Here is a 24,531-nt window from a genome sequence, read left to right as displayed (position 1 = left end):
ATACTCACCCCCCCCCCAGCCCCACAACAGTTAATAATAATAATAATAATGAGAATTGTTATATGTATTAGCTGTTTACTATGTGCCAGGCACTGTACTGAGCTCTGGGGTGGGCACAAGCAAATCAGGTTGGCCACAGTCCCTGTTCCACATGGGGCTCACAGTCTCCATTGCTATTTTCCAGTTGAGGTAACTGAGGCCCAGAGAAGTGAAGCGACGTGCCCAAGATAACACATCTATACAAACAGGTAGTGTGTTCTCCCACCTAACAAGCAAGAGATGCAAACATCTCAGATGGTCAAAGTCAGGCCCGGGAATTAAGGTTTCCCTCTGTTGATACTACGTGAGTCAGAGAATATGGGCACTGAAATCTCTCTGAGCCATCTCAGACTTTAAGAGGAAGCAGCTGCCAGCAATCTAGAGGGGAATAAAGGCTCCCTCACTGCCCAAATTGACACATGGTGGCTTTGCAGTCTGCCCTGCTAGGGTGGTTTCCCAAAACCACGGTTTCTCATCTCATTTAGAACCACATCTCGTCATCACTTCTATTTGAACCGTGATGACAGTAAAATATAGTCTGGGCCATAGAGGCTTTAAAGCTGGGAGCGGGAGAGAAATATGCCTCTAGAGAAGCAGTGTTGCCTCGAGGATAGAGCCCGAGCCTGGGAATCAGAAGGACCTGGGTTCTAATCCCAGTTCTGCCACCTGTCTAATGAGTGACTTGGTGCAAGTCACTTCACTTCTCTGGGCCTCAGTTCTCTCATCTGTCAAATGGGGATTAAGACCGCGAGCCCCAAGTGGGACAGGGACTGTGTCCAAACTGATTATCTGGTATATAATTTAGTGCTTAGAACAATGCCTGGCCCATAAAAAGTGCTTAACAAATACCACTATTGTTATTACTATCATTAAAAGATTGAAATATTTTTAAAATTCATATTAACAGGGCTATCCTAGTAGAAAGAGCCCGGGCTTGGGAGTCAGAGGACCAGGGTTCTAATCCTCACTCCACCACTTGTCAGTTATGTGACTTTGGGCAAGTCACTTAACTTCTCTGTGCCTCAGTTATCTCATCTGTAAAACAGGGATTAAGAATAAGAGTCCCACATGAGACAACCTAATTACCTTGTATCTACCCTGACAGCGCTTGGCACATAGTAAGTGCTTAAAAATACCATAATTATTATCATTATCAGATTATTATTATTAATGTTAACAACAACCACTCAAGGTTTTAAGTCTCAAAACTTGGTAAATTATACCTCAAAGAGAATTTATTATCTATGAATAACAATAATAATGGTACTTTTAAGTGTTTACTATGTGCCAACCACAGTTCTAAGTGCTGGGGGAGATAAGTTAATCAGGTTGGACACAGTCCCTGATCCACATAGAGCTCACATCTCATCTGTAAGATGGGATTGAGGCTAACTGAGACACAGTGAAGTGAAATGACTTGCCCAAGGTCACACAGCAGACATGGGGCAGAGGAAAGATTAGAACCCAAGACCTTCTGACTCCCAGGCCAGTGTTCCTTCCACTACACACTACCTACCTAACAGGGAATGTGACTCTCACCTCAGACTGAACTCTCCCAAGCACTTAATACAACGCTTAACATATAGTAAGTGCTCAATAAATACTACTGATCGATTGATAATATCTTTATTTTCTTACCTCTCTCCCCACCCACAATTTGTTTTAGGGTTTGTCTTCCCCTCTAGACCGCAAGTTCCTTGAGGGCAGGAATCTTTTCTACTAGCCACTATTCTCTGCCAAATATCTAGTACAGTGTTCTGCGCGCAGCACTTGCTAAAAGAACACTAGTGATTGACCGATTCGTAATTCAAATTTTCTAAAAGTTTAAGCCAAATCACAGGCATACCCGCTGCTATCGGAGGTTGTTGGATATGATCATGTTCTCCTTTCTTAGATGGTGACCCAAAGCACAGTTCCTCAACACCACAAAGGAACAACCCCGCTTTCCAATCTTCCATCATGCTTTCTCTCTACTTCCAGAACAACAGAGGTATTGGAGACGAAGAAAAGTCAATCTGGCTTCGGCTTCCTGATCTCTCAACTGGGGGGAAATGATTCCACCTGAAAAACCTAAGATATACTGTCAGAGAAGTGAGCTGAATGCCTTTCAGTAAGGCATTTTACAGATTCAAGATGTAAAAAGGAGAAGATCTAAACTCTAATTTTCAGATTGTCTCTCATCAGACAAACTCCACTTTTTTCTAGTGGATAGTCAATTCTGAAGCAAGTGTGGTCTGATGAAAAGAGAAGGAGCCTGAAAATCAGAATACCTGGGTTCTAATTCTAGCTTTGTCAGTTGCCTGCTCTTGTTGTGGGTTGGGAATGTGTCTGTTTATTGTTATATTGTACTTTCTCATGTGCTTAGTACAGTGCTCTGCACACAATACGTGCTCAGTAAATACTGACTGGCCTTGAATGAGTCACTTATATTTTCTGTGCTCAGTTTCCTCCTCTATAAAATGGGGAGTACCTTTTCTCCCTCCTACTTAGTCATTCATATTTCTTGAGCGCTTACTGTGTGCAGAGCACTGTACTAAGCGCTTGGGAGAGGACAATAGAACAATATAACAGACACATTCTCTGCCCACAACCAGCTTATGGGCTAGAGGAGTCAGAGTGTGAGCCTCACATAGACAGGAACAGCAAGCAGCGTGGCTTAGTGGAAAGAGCACGGGCTTGGGAGTCAGAGGACGTGGGGTCCAACACCGGCTTAATAATTTGACTGCTCTGTGACCTTGGGCAAGCCACATAATTTCTCCGTGCCTCAATTACCTCATCTGTAAAATGGTGATTAAGACCGTGAGCCCCACGTGGGACAACTTGATTACCTCGTATCTACCCCAGTGCTTAGAACATAGTAAGTGCTTAACAAATACCATCATTATTATTATTATTATCATTATTATCCAAAATGATTATCTCATGCTTGCCACAGCACTTTGTATAATGCTCAGCCTATTCTAAGTGCTTAATAAACATGCTAATAGTTATCATTCATACTGACTTCCATCATGGAGTCAGTGGTTTAAATTAGGCAACTGCTGAATGTGAAATGCCACGTTAAATGCTGGGGAGAATACAAACAGAAGCAAAATACACATTCTCTATCCCCCAGTATGCTCACAGTTTGGGAGAGGAAATAAAAGACCGTACGAAACTTGAGAAGCAGCGTGGCCTAGTGGAAAGAGCATGGGCCTGGGAGTCAGAGAACTTAGTTTCTAACTGTGGCTCCGCCACTTGTCTGCTGTGTGACCTTGAGCAAGTCGATTCACTTCTCTGGGCCTCAGTTATCTCATCTCTAAAATAGGGAAAAAACCGTGATTCCCATGTAGGACGTGGATTGGATCTAATCTGATTATTCTGTATCTACCCCGGGCTTAGTACAGTGCCTGGGTTCTAAACCCAGCTACACCATCTTCCTGCTGCACGATCTTAGGCAAGTCACATAACTTCTCTGGGCCTCAGTTTACTTATCTGTAAAATGTCCATTCAATACCTCTTCTCCCTCCTACTTCAATTATGAACCCTGTAATAATAATGTTGGTATTTGTTAAGCGCTTACTATGTGCAGAGCACTGTTCTAAGCGCTGGGGTAGATACAGGGGAATCAGGTTGTCCCACGTGAGGCTCACAGTTAATCCCCATTTTACAGATGAGGTCACTGAGGCACAGAGAAGTTAAGTGACTTGCCCACAGTCACACAGCTGATGAGTGTAAGGAACAGTGAGTGTCTCCAGCCTGACTGCCTTTGCAATTTGCCCAGTGGCTAGTAACAGTGCTTGGCACATAATAACCACGTAAATACCACAATTATTATTATTCAGAGTCCTATTGCAAGGAGAGCTGACGGTTTTATCTGACACGGAAGCTAGAATGAAATAATTCAGCCCAACTAGGAACAGAGAGTCCGGAATTAAAAACCATCCAAAAAATACATTTCAGGAAGCAAGATTCCTAAAAGCAAATCCCCTTGAGCACTAAATGAGAGAGTGGAAAGTTTTCTGAACCTGGAATTCAGATCATTTCACCTATTCAATCCATGCCATTACGATCCCGGGAGTGAGGGCATCATGGTGCAATCTCGAAACTGTTTCTGCTCAGCATATGTACTGCATATCTGCTGTGCATCTGAAGACAGCTGCCTTGCTATTTTCAGCATCTTCTAAAAATGGCAATATTGAATTCATCTTTCATCCCTTTGAGATCCTTTTCAACCCGACCATCACCTCAGATGTTCTGCTCAAGAAGTGAGATGCGGGAGGTGTGAATATGTGTAACAGTAAAAAGCCAACAATCAGAAATCAACAATGGTAGGATTATTCCGTGGGGTTGACAGGACTCTCTAAAGAGGAGAATCTCACAGAAAACAAGGACAGGAAACTAGAAAACATCAGGGGGGCAAATGAAATGGAAAAAAGAGAGAGTCTCCTCCTGTCCTGAACCAGCAATCAAAAGACTTAAACATTGATTTTTCAGGCTTTTTTTTTTCTGATGGGAAAATCTGACCTTCAACTGCAAAATAAACAGGCTTGTATGCACTGCCAAATTTTCAAATTATACTGATTTCTAAAGGGAATTATTAATATATATATTTTTTTTTTGTGGGGGGGATGAGGTGGAGGAGGAGGTGGGAATGGTAATTTTTTTTCTTCATGCATTTGTATCTCTCCTGGTGTTCCCAGCATGATCCGAGGGCACTGGGCCAGGTATAAAAGCCACTGCTCTTCCTCCCGGTCCCTTCTGAGAAGCAGCGTGGCTCAGTGGAAAGAGCACGGGCTTTGGAGTCAGGGCTCATGAGTTCGAATCCCAGCTCTGCTACTTGTCGGCTGTGTGACTGTGGGCAAGTCACTTCACTTCTCTGGGCCTCAGTTCCCTCATCTGTAAAATGGGGATGAAGACTGTGAGCCCCACGTGGGACAACCTGATTTCCCCTATGTCTACCCCAGCGCTTAGAACAGTGCTCGGCACATAGTAAGCGCTTAACAAATACCAACATTATTATTATTATTATTATTCCTCACCTCCGGTGCCAAACGAGACATCAGCCATCAGAGGCCCCACCTCTCTACACACCCTCGGCCATCCTCTGTCTCCACGGCTAAGGAACTATATATCTATATATCTATCCCAACACTTAGAACAGTGCTTGGCACAGAGTAAATGCTTAGCAAGTACCATACTTAGTATTATTAGAAAGTATATATGTCTAATTCTCACTTTGATACTCTTTCCTAGCTCACAGGAAAATGAAGCACACAGAGTCTTTAATGAATACTATTGATATTACTAAATGTTGCATACTACTATTCAGTTATTCTTCAGGGATTTTCATGAATAATCTTTTTATACTTTTTTCACCAAAACAGCAGCAGCGAGGCTCAGTGGAAAGAGCACAGGCTTGGGAGTCAGAGGTCAGGAATTCTAATCAGCTCCACCACTTGTCAGCTGTGTGACTTTGGGCAAGTCACTTCACTACTCTGGGGCTCAGTTGCCTCATTTGCAAAATGGGGATGAAGACTGTGAGCCCCATGTGGGAAAACCTGATCACCTTGTATCCCCCCAGCGTTTAGAACAGTGCTTTGCACATAGTAAGGGCTTAACAAATGCCATTCTTAATAATAATGTTGGTATTTGTTAAGCGCTTACTATGTGCAGAGCACTGTTCTAAGCGCTGGGGTAGACACAGGGGAATCAGGTTGTCCCACGTGGGGCTCACAGTCTTCATCCCCATTTTACAGATGAGGGAACTGAGGCACAGAGAAATTAAGTGACTTGCCCACGGTCACACAGCTGACAAGTGGCCGAGCCAGGATTCAAACCCATGACCTCTGACTCCAAAGCCCGTGCTCTTTCCACTAACTCTCACTGAATTGAACAATGATTCATTCATTCATTTAATCGTGCATATTGAACGAGAGCACTGTATTAAGCTCTTGGAAGAGTACAATGAAACAACAAACAGGAACATTCCCAGCCCACCATTAATTTACAATCTAGAGGGAGAGGGATGGTCATTACTTAAAGAGAAGGTGCAATGGGGCTTAGTGGAAATAGCACAGGACTACAGTTAGGAGACCTAGATTCTAATCCCAGGTCATCTGCCATGTGACCTTGGACAAGTCACCTCAATGCATGTCCTTTTCCTCACCTCTCAGAGCCCTGGGTGGGACAAGCCCTCAGTTCAATCTGACCAATTCATCAATCATTAATTAACCGCGTACGGTGTGCTAAGCGCTTGGGAGAGTACAATGTAACAGAATTGGTAGACATGTCCCCTGCCCATAAGATGCTAATTTATCTTACATATTTACCTCAGTCCTTAGGAAAGTGCTTGGAAATTAGGATGTGCTTAATAAGTACCATCACTTCTGTGATTGTTATTACCGAGACAAAGATACTGCAATTTAAAAAGTCCTGACCAGTCTGACAGTGTTGGAATAGTTCACTCTCCCATTAATAGCTTTTCCAATTCCACACTTTAGTGTTTCAATCCCACAGCCTTTACAGAGATTCCAGACCATTTTAGAAATGTGGGTGGAAAGTGGACAATGAAGGAGTAGCCTTTCTTATAGCAGGCCCTAGACTTTTAAAATCTTTATTTGCTTTTTAAAGAGTTGTTTTCCTCTATAAAGAGGTAATTTGCCCTTCCTTTTATTAGCCCGGAGAGCAAGTGCGGAAACAATTACTTGTAATCGGGTCTTGCAGCGTGCTAGAGTCTCTCTCTGGCGAAGTTCACATGAAGAAATGAAAAACGCTTTGAAAGCACCATGAACAACAATTTAGGCTGTGGAGTTTCTTTTGCCCCTGGGAGAAAACACACAATATTTACCCACAGAAAGAACCCAACCCGAGAGCTGGGATTCGACTTGATTCTATAGGAAGGCTTTGTTCTTGGCTGGATCCCTATCCAGATAAGATACAATTTCTAAAACAGAGTTGGTGCAAATCAATCAGTAGCGTAGATTTAGAAACCTACTGTTCTTGGGTGAGGATGATAGAGCTGATAGTCACCATCCCCGCCTTCAAAGAGTTTACAGTCTTCTGTGTGCAGAGCACTGAACAAAGGACTTGGGAGAGTAAAACACCAAACTGGTGGACACAATCTCTAATACCAAGGAGTTTGCAGAGTCCCAAAACCTCAGTACAAAAATGAGTTATGTTCTTCAGACGAACGTTTCATTTTTTCTTCCCAGTCTGGTTGTTGTCTGCTCTCACAAAACACACGTCTCCTCTTGGACTAGAGAAACACCTTTTAAGATTCTGAACTATCGGAAAAACCTTTCTCTGTTTCCTTTCGTATATTGATAGTCTAAAAAAGAACAAAAAATGATTTCCCAGGTACATCCTCTGTAGAACCTATATATTTTAGTGATTTCCTTGACATGAGCATACTTATAAAATAACACTATAAAGAAGCGTGTATATATAAATATATCCCTTTGTATACATTTAGACATATATGCAACCGTGTATGGTGCTCTCTGATGTATTTTGATGGTATTGATGCCTGTCTACTTGCTTTGTTTTGCTGTCTCCCCATTTTAGACTGCGAGCCCATTGTTGGGCAGGGATTGTCTCTGTTGCCGAATTGTACATTCCAAGCGCTAAATACAGTGTTCTGCACACAGTAAGTACTCAATAAATATGACTGAATGAATGAATAAGTGTTCTCTTCAATTAAATTCTTCTTCCTGTTCTCACTATTTGTGTGGTTTAGTGGAAGTAGCACCAGCTTGGGAGACAGAGAACCTCCCTCCCTCCCTTCCTTTCTTTTCTTCATGGTATTTGTTAAGCTGTTACTATGTGCCAGACACTGTTCTAAGCGCTGGGCTGGGTACAAGTGAATTAGGTCAGACACAGTCCCTGTCCCACACAGGGCTCACAGTCTGGGAGGGAGGGAGAAGATGCCAACCCTGCCACTTCAATCAACCACTCACATTTATTGAGCTCTTACTGTGTGCAGAGCACTATCCTAAGCACTTGGGAGAGTACATTAGAATAGTAAACACGCACATTTACTGCTCACAAAGAGCATACAGTCTAGAGGGGGTGACAACCCTGGGGCTAGTTACTTAGCTTCTCTGGGCCTCAGTTCTCTCATCTGTAAAGAGGGGATGAAGACTGTGAACCCCTTGTGGGCCCGAGTCAGTTCAACCTGATAATCTTCCATCTACCCCAGCGTTTAGTACAGTGCCTGGTACGACAGTGTAGACAGAGTAGGGGCCTGGGAGTCGGAAGGTCATGGATTCTAATCCCGGCTCCACCACCTGTCTGCTGTATGACCTTGGGCAAGTGACTTCACTTCTCTGGGCCTCAGCTACCTCATCTGTAAAATGGGGATTTTAAGACTGAGTCTAACCTGATTACGTTGTATCTATACCAGCACTTAGAACAGGGCCTGGTACATAGTAAGCGCTTAATACCATCATTATCATTATTACGAATAATAACAAATACCATCCATAAAATGGGGACCAAGACTGGAAGCACCATGTGGGGCAGGGACCTTGTCGAACCTGACTGCCTTGTATCTATCCCAGTGCTCAGAACGGTGCCTGGCACATAGTAAGCACTTAACACGTACCATACAAAGCAGCAGAAATGGCAAAAACCCTTTTGGGTCACGTTCTTGGCTCCACAGCAACAGCACCAGCCAAGCTGTTTAATAGTGGATGTTTTCAGATTGGCAATCATCCCTTGCATTCTGTCTCTAATGTAAGACAGAGTTTTGAGTGAATTGAAATGTGGTAAATCCGAATTCTTACAGCCAGGAGACATGAGTGCTTAGTACAGTGCTTTGTACATACTAAGTGCTTAATAAATATGATTGAATGAATGAAAAAGAATGTCCCTGAATAAGGAATCCAGAGCAATTATTTTTAATTATTAATTTAATAGTAATTATTTATTATATTATTTATTATTTATATTGTACAGTATTTATTACTAATCTATTTCTAATTTATTCTACTTTGAGTTGTCGTAATTGTCACCGCTTTATTCACCGAGGCTCCCATTAGGTGTAATGCACTGTAATAAGCATTTGGGAAACTACAACAGGAAGACGAGCTCCCAGCCCACAAGAAGCTTCCACTCCAAATGGAGAGATCGAAATATAAATATTGACAATTAGAGTGATAGGAATAAGTGATTGACAGCCCAGCTGGTTCAACATAGACACACACTCTAGGGCCCACAGTTACTCAAGGATTCACTTGTGCCCCATTCATTTTCACCAGGAAGGAAGGAATAATCAGACCCAAGGACCATTTGGCACATGAAGCAGGGAAAAATTTGCCACTGGCTCATAGCTGTAACTGAGTGTGCACACAGCCCTTTGGAATCGTGTCATGTTGTACCCCTTCGAATAATAATAATCATAATCATAATTATAATTGAGGTATGCGTTAAACACTATGTGCCAGGCACTGTACTAAGCACTCATGGGTAGGTAGGAGCTAATCGGATTGGACACAGTCCGTGTCCCACGTGGGGCACAGAGTCGTAATCCCCATTTTCCACATGAAGGAACTGAGGAAAAGCAAAGTGACTTGCCCGAGGTCACACGGCAGACAAGCGGCAGAGCCGGGATTAGAACCAAGGTTCTTCTGACTCTCAGGCCCGGCCTCTGGCCACTGAGCCACGCTGCCTGATACTCTTCACAGTTGCTGCTCCCAATTTGGGCAGAGGAAGGCTGGACACTCTCTGATTATAAACCTAGGTTTCTACTTACTAGCTTGGACATTGGGCGCACACCACACCAATACGCCGCTCCTAGTAGCATAGCACCATGAGGCAGTTGCTTGCCCTTCTTATAAACATAAGCCAGTCCTCATATAATACTGGTGGCACTTAGATCCAGAGAAGTAGCACAGCCTAGTGGTTAGAGCACAGGCCTCATGGTCAGAGGTATCTGACCTTTAATCCCAACTCTGCCACTTCTCTGCTGTGTGACCCTGGCCAAGTCTCTTTACTTTTCTGGACCTCAGTTCCCTCATCTGTAAAATGGGGATTGAAACTGTGAGCCCTGTGTGGACAGGGACTGTGTCCAACCTGATCACCTCGCATCTATCCCATCTCTTAGAACAATGGTTGGCAAATGGTAAGCACTTAAAAACCATAGTTATTATCATTAGTATCATCTACCACAACTCTTATTGCACTGCTTGGCACATAGTAAGCACTAACAAATATAAAAAGCACTTTCTTCGAAGCACTACACTAAATTTTGGACTAAATCCAAGATAATCAGCTTAGATATAATTTTTGTCCCCCACGGGGCTCAGAGTATAAGTAGGAGGGAGAGGAGAGGAAACTGAGTCACAAAGTGAAGGAATTTTCCCCCAAGTTAATAATAATAATGTTGATATTTGTTAAGCACTTACTATGTGCAAAGCACTGTTCTAAGCGCTGGGGTAGATACACGGTAATCAGGTCGTCCCACTTGAGGCTCACAGTTAACCCCCATTTTACAGATGAGGTAACTGAGGCACAGATAATTTAAGTGACTTGTCCACAGTCACACAGCTGACAAGTGGCAGACACGCGATTCGAACCCATGACCTCTGACTCCCAAGTTCGGGCTCCCACAGCTGGTAAATGGTGGAGTTGAAATTAGAACCCTATTCTCCTGACTCCTAAACCCGTACTATTTCCACTGGGCCATATTACTTCTCTTCATATCAGTGTGAAAATAAATTCACCTAATTCCTATTTCCCTAGTCCAATCATTAGCAGCTGATGATGACTTCCTGTTGAAGAAAAGCAGGGTGGTCTAATGGAGAAAGCACAGGATTGGGAGACAGAAGACAAGGGTTTGGGGTTTTTTTTTGGTATTTGTTAAGCACTTACTATGTGCCAAGCACTGTTCTAAGCGCTGGGGTAGGTACAAGGCAATCAGGTTGTCCCATGGGGGACTCACAGTCTTAATCGCCATTTTACACATGAGGTTACTGAGGCACAGAGAAGTGACTTGCCCAAAATCACACAGCAGACAAGTAGCGGAGCAGGGATTAGAACCCAAGCGCGGGCCCTTTCCAATAAACCACACTGCTTTTCTAATAATAATAATAATCTATTATTAATCTATTATGCATTATACAACTGTTGTCACCCCAGTTCCAACAGTTGCCTGCTCTGTGACCTTGGACAAGTCACTTCACTATGCCTCCGTTTTCTCATCAGCAAATGGGAATAAAATACTTGTCCTTCCTCGTCCTTAAACGTGAGCCCATGTCGGGCAGAGACTCTACCCAATTGTAAATTTCTAAAGAGCAGGATTTGAGTCTACCAAATCTATTAATTCATTCATTCAATAGTATTTATTGAGCGCTTACTATGTGCAGAGCACTGTACTAAGCGCTTGGAATGTACAATTCGGCAACAGATAGAGACAATCCCTGCCCAATGACAGGCTCAAAGTCTAAACAGGGGAGGCAGACATAAAGCAAAACAGAACAAAACAAAAACAAGACAACATCATCCAGATTAATAGAATCAAGGGGAGGTACACCTCATTAACAAAATAAATAGGGTAATTAATGATATAGACAAATGAGCACAGTGCTGAGGGGAGGGGAAGAGGGAAGAGCAGAGGGTGGGGGGAGGGGAGGAGGAGTAGAGGGAAAGGGAGGGCTCAGTCTGGGAAGGCCTCCTGGAGGAAGTGAGCTCTCAGTAGGGCTTTGAAGAGGGGAAGAGAGTGAGTTTGGCGGAGGTGAGGAGGGAGGGCGCTCCGGGACATCGGGAGGACGTGGCCCGGGGGTCGACGGCGGGACGGGCGGGAACGGGGGACAGTGAGGAGATGTGTGGCAGAGGAGCGGAGCGTGCGTGGTGGGCGGTAGAAAGAGAGAAGGGAGGTGAGGTAGGAGGGGCAAGGTGATGGACAGCTTTGCAGTCAAGAGTGAGAAGTTTTTGTTTCGTACGAAGGTTGATAGGCAACCACTGGAGGTTTTTGAGGAGGGGAGTGACATGCCCAGAGCGGTTCTGCAGGAAGATGAGCCGGGCAGCGGAGTGAAGAATAGACTGGAGTGGGGCGAGATCTTCCAACTCTTCAGACAGTGCTCTGCACACAGTAGGTGCTCAATAAATACCACTGACTGATTCAATATCCTGGATTTAGCACACTGTGTGGCACATAATAAAAGTTAAACGTACTGAAATTACTATTTTTCAGTTTTATATTCTCACGCTTTCCACGAGTCCTGGTCTTCCAATGAGATCCAGTAAGGTCAACAGTCTCATGAAAATACCAGAAAATCTAGATGTAAAGGGAGGAGTGAAAGTGTACAGAGCCAGTGTCCTATTTAGCATCCACAAACTACCTATGGTAGATATGTATTCTATTAGGAGAAGCAGCGTGGCTCAGTGGAAAGAGCCCAGGCTTGGGAGTCAGAGGTCATAGGTTCTTATCCCGACTCCACCGCTTGTCAGCTGTGTGACCATGGGCAAGTCACTCAACTTCTCTGTGCCTCAGTTACCTCATCCGTAAAATGAGGATTAAGACTGTGAGCCCCATGTGAGAAGCAGCATGGCTCAGAGGAAAGAGCCTGGGCTTGGGAGTCAGAGGTCATGGGTTCGAATCCCCGCTCTGCCACTTGTCAGCTGTGTGACTGTGGGCAAGTCACTTCACTGTGCCTCAGTGACCTCATCTGTAAAATGGGGATGAACTGTGAGCACCACGGGGGCAACCTGATTACCCTGTATCTACCCTCAGTGCTTAGACCAGTGCTCTGCACATAGTAAGCGCTTAACAAATTCCAACATTATTATTATGTGGGACAACTCATTATCTTGTATCTACCCCAGCACTTAGAACTGTGCTTGGCACATAGTAAGCGCTTAAAAAATACCAACATTATTATGACACACTGGTCCCTTCCTCTCAGACCTGGGCTGTGTTGCCTTGGAGAAGAGCGGCCATGTCTTGACACCCTGGGAGCCTTTTTTCTGGTCTCTGCTCTGGGCCTTCCCATCAGCTTCTGCTCCTGACCTTCCCGTCAGCCTCTGCTCGGCATCTTCACATCAGCCTCTGCTCCGGGCCTTCCCTCCACCAGGGAGAAGCAGCAGCAGCCACCCCATAATTCCCAAACTTCTACATTCCGGGGAGACCTCGGGGACGCTGTTTCATCCGTCCTCCCCTCTCCCAACCGGCTACTAGAGAAGCAGCGTGGCTCAGTGGACAGAGCACGAGCTTTGGAGTCAGAGGTCATGGATTCAAATCCCAGCTCGGCCACTTGTCAGCTGTGTGACTTTGGGCAAGTCACTTCACTTCTCGGTGCCTCAGGTCCCCCATCTGTAAAATGGGGATTAAGACTGTGGGCCCCACATGGGACAACCTGATTCTCCTGTGTCTACCCCAGCGCTTAGAACAGTGCTCAGCACATAGCAAGCGCTTAACAAATACCAACATTTATTTTATTTTATTTTACTATGTAAAAATTGTATCTAGCTTATTTTTAGAAAATAATCTATTATGCATTTTACAACAGAAAGTCCACAGCTTTGCTTCTGAATGCACCATGTTGGTTTTTTAAAAAAAAAAAAACTGCTTTAAACTGAAGAGTAGAGTATCCCTAAAATTGAATGTTTTGACTCCCTAGAGTATGAGGACTTCTTTTAATATTTAACACATTCTAAAGAGTTTTGCTTGACTGGAACTTAGAAAACTTACATCTTAACCCACCCAAATAGTACAATTTGCTAAGGTCTTATACGGCCCTATGGGGTTTTCCATAGGAAAACCTATGGGGTTTTCCAAAGGGATTTGTTTCTGTGAAAGGTGCTCCTGGTAAGAAAACAAATAGAGAATTGCCAGGTCCTGTCATTTTGCTGAATAAATATTAAAGCTAAATGGGCCTTTGAAACATTGAAGAGCCTCGTGCTCTAGAAAGCTGGCACGGAGATATTTCATGTGAGAACAACTTGGTTAAGCTAACTTGACAAGAACATGAAGTCACTTATGGAAGGGAAAGGTACTTCTTGGTTTGAATTCCTACTTGGATTTGCAACCTTTATTCACTCCTCCCTCATCTTCACAGCACTTAGGTTCATGTTCTTAAATTGTTTCTATTAATACCTGCCTCCCCTCTAGATTGCAAGCTCATTGTCGACAATCAGTTGTATTTTTTGTGCACTTACTGTGTGCAGAGCACTGTACTAAGCACTTGGGAGAGTACAGCCTAACAACACATTCCCTGCCCATAAAGAACTTACAGTCTAGAGGAGGGAGCAGATCCACCAACTCTCTTAGATGTGCACACAGTAAGTGCTCAGAAAATAATAATGTTGGTATTTGTTAAGTGCTTACTACGTGCCTAGCACTGTTCTAAGCGCTGGGGTAGATACAGGGTAATCAGGTTGTCCCATGTGAGGCTCACAGTTAATCCCCATTTTACAGATGAGGTAACTGAGGCCCAGAGAAGTGAAGTGACTCGCCCACAGTCACACAGCTGACAAGTGGCAGATCCGGGAGTCGAACCCATGACCTCTGAGTCCGAAGCCCAGGCTCTTTCCAAAAATGAACAGTTGATGGAATTTACTGAGCATCATGTGCAGAGCACTATGCTAATCGCTTGGGAGAGTACAATGCAAAAGAATAAGCAGACACAGCCCCTTCCCATAACGAGATTGATGGATTGGCTCGGTGTAGGGAGGGAATAAGCCTGTTTGTTATATTGTCCTCTCCCAAGCGCTTAGTACAGTGTTCTGCACTCATTAAGCACTCAATAAATACGACTGAATGAATGACAGTGTGTGCAGGGTCAAGACTGAGAATTTGATTAAAGTGTGTAATTCTTTGTGATTTTTTTAAATTCATTTTTTAAGTAGGAATGATCATAGAGGCTGAAGCTGAGGACAGAAATGACAGTCCTGGAAACTGAAGTTTCTTATCTAACCACAAGACGTGAAAGTATATTAGAAGCAGTGTAGTTTAGTGGAAAGAGCACAGGCTTGGGAGTCAGAGGTCGTTGTTTCTAATCCCGACTCTGCCATTTGTCAGCTGTGTGACCTTGGGCAAGTCACTTCGCTTCTCTGTGCCTCAGTTACCTCATTTGTAAAATGGGGATGAAGATTGTGAGCCCCACGTGGACAACCTGATTCCTTTGTATCTACCCCAGTGCTTAGAATAGTGCTCGGCAAATAGTAAGGGCTTAACAAATACCAACATTATTATTATTATCATTATTATTCTAAGCAGTTCTCTATCTGATCTTCCTGTCCCTTCAGTCCCCACTGTTTGGAGGGTCTCCCTTTTTCATTCATTTTTAAATCATATTTGTTAAGTGCTTACTATGTGCCAGGCAGCATCCACTAAGCACTGGGATAGATACCAGTTAATCTGGTTGGACACTGTTGCTGTCCCACATGGGGCTCACAGTCTTCATCTCCATTTGACAGATGAGGACACTGAGGCACAGAGAAGTGATTTGCCCAAGGTCACAGAACAGACATGTGTCTGAGTCAGGATTAGAACCCAGGTCCTTCTGACTCCCAGGCCATGCTGCTTCTCATACTGTGCTCCTTCCTCCTTAGACTGTGAGCCCCACGTGGGACCTGATTATCTTGTATCCACCTCAGTGCTTAGTGTAATGCTTGGCAAGCAAAAGGGATTTAACAAATGCAACAATTCTCATTTTTAAAGGTACCTAAGTGCTGGTGGGTTGAGGGTGGGGTGAATATCAATTGCTTAAAGGCACAGACGCAGGTGCACAGGTGACACAAAAGTGAAGAGGAGTATGGGGAAAGAAGCTTAATTGGGCTTAAATCTGTTTTTAATAAGGCTTTGAAGGAGGGAAGAGTGAGGGGATGGTCTTTCTTAGAAAGGGGAGAGAGTTCCAGGTCAGAGGGAGGAATGTAGGTATAAGGAGGGGGTGGTCAGTTGTGAAACAGATGGAATTGAAGTATAGTGAGTAAACTGGGGTGAGAGGAACAGTGTCTGCATACTGAGTAACGGTAAGAACTCCGCAAGGTAAAGTTCGTTGAGGGAAGTGATTGAAAGCTTCAAAGCCATAAGGAGAGTGTTTGATGTGGAGGTAATAATAATTAATAATAAAAATAACAGTATTTGTTAAGTGTTCAATATGTGTCAAACACCGTTCTAAGAGCTGAAGTAGATACAAGCTAATCAGGGTGGATGCAGTCCCTGACCTACATGGGGCTCAGTCTTGATCCCCATTTTACAGATGAGGTAACTGGCTACAGAGAATAATCATAATTATGGTATTTGTTTAGCTCTTATTCTGTGCCAAGCACTGTTCTAAGTGGTGCGGTAGAAACAAGGTAATCAGATTGTCATATCGTCTTGAGCTCGAGTAGGTCAAAGGACCAAAATCAATCAATCCATGGTATTTTTGGAGTGTGTGCTGTGTGCAGAATGTTGTATTAAGCGCTTGTGATAGCATCCTAGATTTGGTAGCCACAACAGAGTGTGGTTTGAGGAAGAGAGTGATTGATTTACCGTGGTTGGAATGAGTTTTCACTGGAGCAAGAGGAGAGGAAAAGGTTCACAGTCAACATTTCCACACACACATGGCTGCCTGGATTCGTACTTCGTAAGCACCTCAAAGAATACATGGGGTAAGTGAAGCCACCTCAAAATGGGGCGTTTTGGTTGGAGAATTCAAATCTGCTGTGTCTGAGGTTGGGGTGAGGCTGTGAAGTCTGCATGGTTCAGTCCACATCTCCCTGCTCCTCCAGAATCCCCAGGGGTCAGAAGGACCCCTTCTTCGGAGAAGCAGCATAGCTCAGTGGAAAGAGCACGGGCTTTGGAGTCAGGGCTCATGAGTTCGAATCCCAGCTCTGCCACTTGTCGGCTGTGTGACTGTGGGCAAGTCACTTAACTTCTCTGTGCCTCAGTTTCCTCATCTGTAAAATGGGGATTAAGACTGTGAGCCCCACGTGGGACAACCTGATTCCCCTATGTCTACCCCAGCGCTTAGAACAGTGCTCGGCACATAGTAAGCGCTTAACAAATACCAACATTATTATTATTATTATTCTAATCTCCGCTCCACCACTTAGTCTGCTTCTAGACTGTGGCCCTGTTGCGGGCAGGGATTGTCTCAATTTATTGCTGAGCTGAACTTTCCAAGCACTTAGTACAGTGCTCTGCACACATTAAGCATTCAATAAATACGACTGGATGAATCAATGTGACCTTGGGCAAGTCACTTCACTCCTATTGGCAAGAGCATAGGCTTGGGAGTCAGAGGACATGGATTCTTATCCTGGCTCTGCCACTTGTCTGTTGTGTGACCTTGGTCAGGTCACTTCGCTTCTCTGGGCCTCAGTTACCTCATCTGTAAAATGGGGATGAAGACTGTGAGTCCCATATGGAACAACCTGATTACCTTGTATCTACCCCAGAGCTTAGACCAGTGCTTGACACATAGTAAACACTTAACAAGTACCATAATTATTATTATTAGACACGTCCCCCACCCATAACAAGCTTGCGGTCTAGTGGGGGAGACAGACATTAATATAAATAAATTATGGATATGGACATAAGTGCTGTGGGCTGTTTCGTATCACCATCAAAATCTATGTGCCGAAATCGAAACAATTAAAATTCCCCTTGTCTTCCTAATCTGGCAGTATTAAAGGACTATGTGTCAAGCATTGTTCTAAGCACTGGGGTGCAGACAAAAATGATCAGATCAGTCACGATCCCTGTCCCACATGGTGCTCAGAGCCTAAGGAGGAGGGAGAATGGGTATTGACTCCTCATTTTACAGGCGGGGACACTGAGGAACAGCAAAGTGAAATGACTTGCTCAAGGTCACACAGCAAACAAGTGACAGAGCTGGAATTGGAAACTAGACTTTCTGACTCCCAGGCTCGTGCTCTTTCCACTAGGTCACGCTGCTCCTTTGCTTGCACGCCAATTCTTTATCATCTTATTTTAGAAGGTTGTGGAAGCAATCTGCCTTCTGTAGTCTAACCCAGTTCATGAAACATAATCCCCCTGACTCCTCCCCCATCACACAAACAGTATTCCCTAACCTCGACAAAGCAACCAGTAATTAAAAAGAAAAAAGGGGGGGGACCTACAGCAGTTACTGTGTTCCCTATTTCCACCAGATCTTTTGGAAGTATTCCACCAATTCTCTATTTAATCAGGGGGTCTCTCCTTGGTCCGTCCAAACGGCTGGATGGGTCCTTCCTATGGCAAACAACTACACTTTTGTTTGAATTGTCAAACTTTTCTTTTGCAACAGATTCTTAGTGGTGGTTTTCTCTTTCCCTTTTAGAGAGGCTGGGGCAATCTATGGCAACATGTTACAGGCACAAGTTCATGGCAAGTTCAGAGGAAAGGAATTTTCAAAGAAAACCCAAGACAAAGCATTCTGGGTAGCACTATGGAAGGTTGACAAAACAATGATAAACAACGAAAAAAAAAAGAAATAATTAAGTGTGCTGAAATACTGCATCAGCACTTTGGCGACTGTGAACTGTTTCTTGGGAAAATGTTTTATTGTGGGCAGTTTCGGAAAGAGACTAACCCAGGCCATTGCATGTAGAATGATTCTGAAACGTGCCTTTCAACTAAAAAAAGAAGCAGGCAAATATGTCTGCGGAAGATAAGGCTTTCTGAAACAAAATATAATACATGGAAATCCTTTTTCGTGGTACTTATGGACTTGGGGCGGTAGGAAACTTGAAATAGCAGGGTTACGGTAAAAGCACACGTCTAAACAAGGTGTGAAAACTTGGACCATTTGCGACAAGTGGCCTAACAGGAAATCAGAAATAGCAGGCCTCAAACACAGGAGAAATGTCTTGGCTATAAAGTGAGACGCAGCATGGCCGAGTGGATAGAGCACAGGCCTGGGAGTCAGAAGGACCTGGCTTCTAATCCTGGCTCGGCCACTCATCTGCTCTGTGACTTTGGGCAAGTCACTTCACTTCTCTATGCCTCGGTTACCTCGTCTGTAAAGTGGGGATTAAGACGGATCCCTGTGGGACATGGACTGAGTTCAACATGATTAACTTGTATCTACTCCAGTGCTTTGAACAGTCAGTCATCGAGACTGTAATAATAATAATGTGATATTTGTTAAGCCCTTACTATGTGTCGAGCACTGTTCTAAGCGCTGGAGTAGCTACAAGGTAATCAGATCAGACACAGTTCCTGATCCCCAGGGGGCTCACAGTCTTAATCCCCATTTTACAGATGAGGTAACTGAGGTACAGAGAAGTGAAGTGACTGGCCCAAGGTCACGCAGCAGACATGGTGGAGCTGGGATTAGAATCCACATCCTTTAACTCCCAAGGCCTTGCTCTTTCCACTAGGCCACATTGCTTACCACCGCTGCAAACTCGTTGTGGGCAGAGAATGTGTCTTTTATTTTGTACTGTCCCAAGTGCTTAGTGCAGTCCTCTGCACGCAGTAAGCGCCACATAAATACGATTGACTGACACATAGTGAGTGCTTATCTAAAAAAACAAAAAACAAAACCAAGTGGTTCACCCAGGTGCATCTCTTGTTTCCTATCTAATCTCCCCTTCCCAGCCCACTTCCCCCATCTCAAAGCAGATGAGGTAGAAGAGTATAAACCCACTTTCATTATCGTACACAGAAATAGTTGCTTCCTTAGTCTAACTTCAAGTATAAGCAGTTGGCAGAGGTAGTAAACAAGACATTCTTTTGTTTTGTACTTCCCAAGCTACATTGTTCAATGCACTGCATGTAATGGATGGTCAGTAAATATTAATGATAATAATAATAATGTTGGTATTTGTTAAGCGTTTACTATGTGCAGAGCACTGTTCTAAGCGCTGGGGTAGACAGGGTAATCAGGTCCCAGTTGAGGCTCACAGTTAATCCCCATTTTACAGATGAGGTAACTGAGGCCCCGAGAAGTTAAGTGACTTGTCCACAGTCACACAGCTGACAAGTGGCTGAGCCGGGATTCAAACTCATGACCTCTGACTCCCAAGCCCGTGCTCTTTCTCCACTGAGCCACGCTGCTTCTCTAATGATCAAGTTCTAATGATCCAATATTAATGATCGTGCCTAGTTGTTGTTGTTTTTTAAGTCGTTCATTCAACGTTTGATATCCTCCTTGAGAGGTACCTCTGTGAGGGGATTTATCTGAAAATGGAAGAATGGAGACAGGATAGCGGCTGTAGAGAAAGGACTTAAATTGACACTCAGAATGGAGCGTGTGCTACTCTTAGATAAGACATTACTGTACTTATCATACTCGCAGAATTGCCCCGCACCTTTTCATAATTTTACAACCTCAAATTGGGAGGGTGCAGCTCTTGCATGGGGAATTAAGTTTAGCAATAAGGGAGTAAGAGGGAAAACAGAAGATCAAAAGGAGGAGGGAAGTAGAGAAGGTAGAGGGTGTTAAAAAGCCACTTGAGACTGTACCCTCCTTCTTTTACACTCTCCCAAATGTTGCCTTCAATATGCACTCAGTAAACTGTGGTAACCTCCTTTCCCTTCTTCCTACCCCAAAGAAGAGACTCCATGTCCTGAGCTGGAATATGCAATATTAGCTCATTCTGATCCTTCTTTTCCTTGCCTGGCATGTGTCACCATTACTATTCATGAAAATCACCTTGCATCTCATCCTCCAAGGTTGAGGAAAGGCAGGGAATTATGTGGGAAAGGCAGGGAGAAGCAGCGTGGCTTAGTGGAAAGAGCCCAGGCTTGGGAGTCAGAGGTCATGGGTTCTCACCCCAGCTCCACCACTTTTCATTCATTCAGTAGTATTTATTGAGCACTTACTGTGTGCAGAGCACTGTACTAAGCACTTGGAATGTACAGTTTGGCAACAGATAGAGACAATCTCTGCCCAACGATGGGCTCACAGTCTAAAAGGGGGAGAGAGACACTTGTCATTCATTCATTCATTCATTCATTCATTCAAACGCATTGAATGAGTGTTACTGTGTGCAGAGCACTGTACTAAGCACTTAAAAAGTACAGTTTCGCAAGGGATAGAGACAATCCCTACCCAACAATGAGCTCACAGTCAGCTGTGTGGCTTTGGGCAAGTCGCTTAACTTCTGTGTGCCTCAGTTACCTCAACTGTAAAATGGGGATTAAGACTGTGAGCCCTCCGTGGGACAATCTGATGACCTTGAATCTATCTATCCCAGCGCTTAGAAGAGTGCTTGGCACAAAGTAAGAACTTAACAAATACCGTAATTATTATGTGGTGGTGAAAACTATCAAAGTAATTATGGTAATAAAGGTAACAGGTTAAGAAAGAACATAAACCACATACCTCAACTATAACGACCTGTCGCTTCATAGCCGACGGTTGATCGCTCTCCCCACCTTCAAAGTCTTATCGAAAGCTCACCTCCTCCAAGAGGTCTTCCCCTTCTAAGCCCTCATTTCCTCTTCTCCCTCTCCCTTCTGTGACACCGTTGCACTTGAATTTGCAATGAGAAGCAGCGTGGCTCAGTGGAAAGAGCATGGGCTTTGGAGTCAGAGGTCATGGGTTCAAATCCCGGCTCGGCCACTTGTCAGCTGTGTGACTTTGGGCAAGTCACTTAACTTCTCGGTGCCTCAGTTACCTCATCTGTAAAATGGGGATTAAGACTGTGAGTCCCACGTGGGACAACCTGATTCCCCTGTGTCTACCCCAGCGCTTAGAACAGTGCTCGGCACATAGTAAGCGCTTAACAAATACCAACATTATTATTATTATTATCACTGCACCCTTCATTCACTCCACCCCACAAAACCTATGTCTGTAATCTATTTACCTATATCAATGTCTGTCTCCCCCATAGACTGTTAGCTCCTCGTTGGCAAGGAGTGTATCTATCAACTGTCATAGTGTACTCTCCAATGTGCTTAGGATAGTGCTCTTGCACAGAGTAAGTGCTCTATAAATACAAATGATTGACAATAATAATAATGTTGGTATTTGTTAAGCGCTTACTATGTGCAGAGCACTGTTCTAAGCGCTGGGGTAGACACAGGGGAATGAGGTTGTCCCACGTGGGGATCACAGTCTTCATCCCCATTTTACAGATGAGGTAACAGGCACAGAGAAGTGAAGTGACTTGCCCACAGTCACACAGCTGACAAGTGGCAGAGCTGAGATTCAAACTCATGACCTCTGACTCCAAAACCCATGCTCTTTCCACTGAGCTAGCCCGGTAACCACCCCATCTTTCATGCAGAGTCTCGGTCCTGTTTTGTTGTCTGTCTCCCTCCTTGTAGACTGTGAGCCCTTGGTTGGGTAGCGATTGTCTCCATTTGTTGCTGAATTATCCTTTCCAAGCGCTCAGTACCGTGCTCTGTACCCAATAAGCTCTCAATAAATACTATTAAATAAATGAGAGTTTCAAGCTCGACGCTCATCTGCGATTCTTGAGAGGAAGCTCCATCATCATCAAATCTCTTGCAAGGCAACTTGTCAGTTACCTTTAGTTTAGTTATTTCTTATCACTACTCCTATTCTTGTTCCACACAAAGCTCAAAGTCTAAGTAGGAGGAACAACAGGTAGTGAATTCCCAGTATGAGAAACGGCATGGTGTAGCGGGCAGATGAAAGACCTGGGAGTCGGAAGGTCATGGGGTCAAATCTCAGCTCCGCCACTTGTCTGAAGTATGACCTTAGGCAATTCACTTCACTTCCCTGCTCCTCAGTTACCTCATCTGTAAAATGGGGATTGAGACTGTGAGCCCCAAGTGGGACAGGGATTGTGTCTAACCCAAATTGCTTGTGTCCACCCCAGTGCTTAGTACATTGACGGGCACATAGTAAGTGCTTAATACCATAATTCTTATTATCTCTCTGTGCATCCTGAGTCTCCCTCCCTCTTCATTTTTGACACACCACCACCTTCAAAACCCTCCAAAAAAAAAAAATCACATCTCCTCCAAGAGGCCTTTCCTAACTAAGCCTAACCAACTAACACTACTAACTTTCCCTAAACACCCCGCTTGTGTCGACTATGCACTTGGCTATTGTACGCCCTTCAACACTTCGCTACTCACCCTAGCCGTGAAACTTAAGCAAACATTTTTACGCTCTAGCATTTCCTTTAAACCTTAATCTAATTTAATGTCTATCTTTGCCTGTTAGCTGTAAGTTCCCCGTGGGGAGGAACTGCTTCTCCCAACTTCCCCCAAGTGCTTAGTAAAGTGCTCTGCTCCTATAAGTGTCCAATAAATACCACTGATCGATATACAGAAGTTCTGTGGGGTGGATATCAAGTCTCTACGAGGTACAGATCCAAGTGCATCTCCTATCCCTCTTGGGGAGACGCGATTTTGAATTTCAACGCTCATCTCCCATGCTAGACTGTAAGCTCCTTGTGGACAGGGAACAAGTCTATCAAATCTGCTATACTGTTCATGGCTCAGTACAGTGCTCTGCACACAGTCAGCACTCAAATACCACTGACTGAGTTTCGATCTTTAGCTCTGGGAAACAAAGACCTAAAACAGGGAGAACTTTCCACAGAAAAATTTGGAAACTCATGAGTTGATCCTATGTCTCCTGCCACTTCTAATGCCTCCTGGTGTTCAGGAGGTTCATGGGTAACATGGGTTACTTTGAAAGTTAAAATAAATAAATTGCTGCAACTAGTTTAGTCCTTCCCTAGATGGAGGCCACATTTTGAATGTTTTACATGGTCTAGTGGAAAGTACTTGGAACTGAAAATCAGAAAGCCTAGATTTCTCAACCCAGCTCTACCAATGGCTGGCTCGGCAACATCTCCGGACCGCCCCCCACCCCCCATGTCCTCATTTGGAAAGAGGGGATAAGCCATCTTCTCTCCTTCCCACTGAGCCTGTTGTTAGGTAAGGATTGCTTCTATCTGTTGTTGAATTGTACCTTCCAGGTGTTTAGTACAGTGCTCTGCACACAGTAAGCGCTCAATAAATGCAATTGAATGAACGAGACTCATATGGGACAGGGACTGTGTCTCATCCGATAACCTCGTGTCTCCGCCTAGCCCAGTATATAGCAGAGTTCTTCATACCTTCTGAGCAGAGAGGAGAACAATTTTAAGATCAGTTATTAACTACCTGGAATTTCTCTCTTTTGTGCTACCCGCCTCTCCCTTAACGGTCCAGCTCATTCTTTTTTTGAATGGAGAGATACACAGGACATCCCCAAAATAATATTTTTTTCCACGCAGAATTCACCCAAACACCATGGTTAGCCATTTCTCTGTTCCTGATACATTTTTTCCCATCAAAATTGAGCCTCCAACTTGGAATTCATTCAGTTGAATATATTGAGCTCTTATTGTGTGCAAAGCACTGTACTAAGCATTTGAGAGAGTACACCATAGCAGTAAAGAGACACATTCCCTTCCCACAAGGAGCTTACGGTCTAGAGGGGGAGTGAATAAATGCAACTGGAATGAAACTGACCAAACACATGCTCCCTAGCAGTAGCCTTGCTATTCTTTTTAGCCCCCACTGTTGAACTGAATGTTTAATGCATCTAATGAATAAAATTATATGCTTGGAATCACCCTTCAGCGTAATGGTATTACAACTAA

This window comes from Ornithorhynchus anatinus, chromosome 2 (assembly GCF_004115215.2).
Source record: "Ornithorhynchus anatinus isolate Pmale09 chromosome 2, mOrnAna1.pri.v4, whole genome shotgun sequence".
In the NCBI taxonomy this organism is placed as follows: domain Eukaryota; kingdom Metazoa; phylum Chordata; class Mammalia; order Monotremata; family Ornithorhynchidae; genus Ornithorhynchus; species Ornithorhynchus anatinus.
Note: the sequence above shows the minus strand (reverse complement) of the source record.